The sequence below is a fragment of the Carlito syrichta genome, unplaced genomic scaffold (assembly GCF_000164805.1).
Source record: "Carlito syrichta isolate Samal-C Ts95f unplaced genomic scaffold, Tarsius_syrichta-2.0.1 Scaffold307379, whole genome shotgun sequence".
Classification (NCBI taxonomy): domain Eukaryota; kingdom Metazoa; phylum Chordata; class Mammalia; order Primates; family Tarsiidae; genus Carlito; species Carlito syrichta.
In genome coordinates, this window is record NW_007251475.1 from 5,757 (window position 1) to 8,093 (window position 2,337).

At 51.0% G+C, this 2,337-nt stretch overlaps 1 long non-coding RNA gene across 1 annotated transcript in view; it reads right to left on the bottom strand.

Annotated features, from left to right (window-relative positions):
• Positions 1-573: 573 nt before the first annotated feature.
• The window catches only part of LOC103266847, a 3,013-nt gene continuing 1,249 nt past the window's right edge, over positions 574-2,337 (bottom strand). Inside the window, exons 2-3 of the long non-coding RNA XR_002482334.1 lie at positions 2,156-2,293; positions 574-615 (exon numbers count right to left, since the gene is read on the bottom strand). This is a non-coding gene — a long non-coding RNA (uncharacterized LOC103266847). The remainder of the gene's footprint in view (positions 616-2,155; positions 2,294-2,337) is intronic.

Consider the following 2,337-nt stretch of genomic DNA (forward strand, 5'->3'; position numbering starts at 1 on the left):
TGCCTTTGTACCTGCATGGGAGTAAGGGGAGAGGAGTCTGGTGGGTCTCGCAGAGCCTACTGGCCCCTTTCACTGTAAATTTACAGCACAACCCTCAGTGACCCTTCTGATTTGATATTTTTAACTTTTGGGACCAGGGAGCTCTCGAGAAGGGCTTTCTGACGCCCTCATGTCTTCTGTGTCCTCTGGTCGCCCCTTCAGAAACCCTGCCTATGGCTTCTAGCTCTTCCAATCCCATCCTGCCTGGTGTGGGATGTCCTGTCCATCTCCCCGATGTGGCCATGAGCTACCAAGGGCAGGGTTAGGGCTCGGCCCCTCAGCCCCTTGACCACCGCCCACACCAAGGACAGGACAGAAGGCTAAGGAATGTTTCTGAATGAAGCCTGAAGGCTAGTTCTTGAGAGGGTGGCTGGACAACACCACCCCGAGCCTCCCCAGGGCTGTCCTGGCCCTGAGGCCTCACCTTCATCTCACCAAAATGGAGCGGGCGCTGCACTTCGTGGGCCTGGATCACACTGAGGCCAGTGTCACTGCCTGTGGTCATCATCCCTTGACGTTGACTGCAGCAACCGTGGAGCTTGATGAAGATCAGCTGAAGTTCCTTCTGCCATGGGCCTACAGAGGAAGACACATCATGGGATCAGCCACTAGTCCTGTGCCCACCGGGGAAGCCAGGGGGCTGGAGACACATGTGTGCACATGCACACACACTCACCTGCTCACACTCCACATGCACGCACACACTCACATATTCACCCTTATTCACCCACTCACGATTCGTACCCACATGTTCACACGCACGCACTGACCCCACACACTCACCCACTGCCATATTGCATTCACACCCACAGGCTCACACCCACAGGCTCACACTCACACACATGCTCACCTATTCGCTGTTCATATCCGTAGGCTGACACGCATACTCATTCACATACATGCTCACACAGACCATTCATACTCACATACACATGCACACTCACATCACCTACTCTCATGCTCACACACCTGTTCATGCTCAGTCACAACCATTCACACTCGCTGTCACACATGCTCACTCACACATGCTTACCCACTCACACATTTAATCGCACACTCAGTCACATGCTCACCCACACTCACATGTTCACACTCACCGACAGTCTCACGCACTCACACAACTACACACAATCACCCAATCACACTCATGCACACACACTCATGCATGCTCACTCACAACACTCCCTCATTCACACCCCCTCGCTCACACGTTACCCTCACACTCATCTACATTCACCCACTCACACACGCATTCACGCTCACCTACTGGCTTACCCTCACACACATGCTCACTCACACCCTCACCCACTCATACCCAAACTATACACACACCCGCTCACACTTTGTCATGTAACTCATACATCCACACTCATATGCACATGCAGACCGATACACACACTCAAACACATACAAACTCGCATGCTCAAAAACACCTATGCCTACTCTCTCTCACACACACTGCATGGAAAAACATGGCATCAGCCGGTGTGTGGCTGGAGGATCCCTCTGCCCTCTCTCTCGCCACACTGTCTTATTTCTGGTCCCCATATTCGGGGCACCTTGTGACTGACATACACAGACGCCTGAGTTCGGGCCCCAGAACTCAGCGGCCCCTCCCAGAGCTCAGGCTCTGTCCTTCCAGGGGGACAACAGGACTGACGGGCCCTGTGCTGACCACAAGGACTCGAGCCCCATCCGAGTTGAGTCCTGCTAGCTAATGCCTTGTGGAACATGAAAGTCAGAGCACTGACACTTGGCGTGTGACAAGGCTGGAAATAATTTTCTTGGGAATTTGGTATTTGCCTCTAAGGGTATACACACATGGTTTTAAAAAACCAGTTTTTACCAACATAATTGTTTAGTGGAATTTCAGTCTATATTCCAGGATTTCTTTACTGTATTTTCTTTGCTGTATTTTCTAGCTGCGAGTCTTTGGAGTCTTCCTGATTTCCCACATTACATTGCTATGATGGAAACCTCAGGAAATACAGAATCATAAAGACTGTGATTTAAAATTTTTTCCAACCACTAGAAAGTAACATGAAAAATAACAGAATGGGCAAAAGCCAGAATCCCATGGAAACACCCAAAGGAATGTACTCAGAAGTGTCTGTACCTTCACTGCATACTGAGAGGTGCTGGTCTTTGGTTGCCATGGAAATGTCAAGATGCTGGGATGGAGGGTTACGGGGATGTGAATGTCCACTTCCTCCTGGTTCCACCCAGGTACCCGTAGCACGTGGACCCCTCCGTCCTACAAGGGGTGAGGTCACCACACATCACTTGTGACAACGAGGT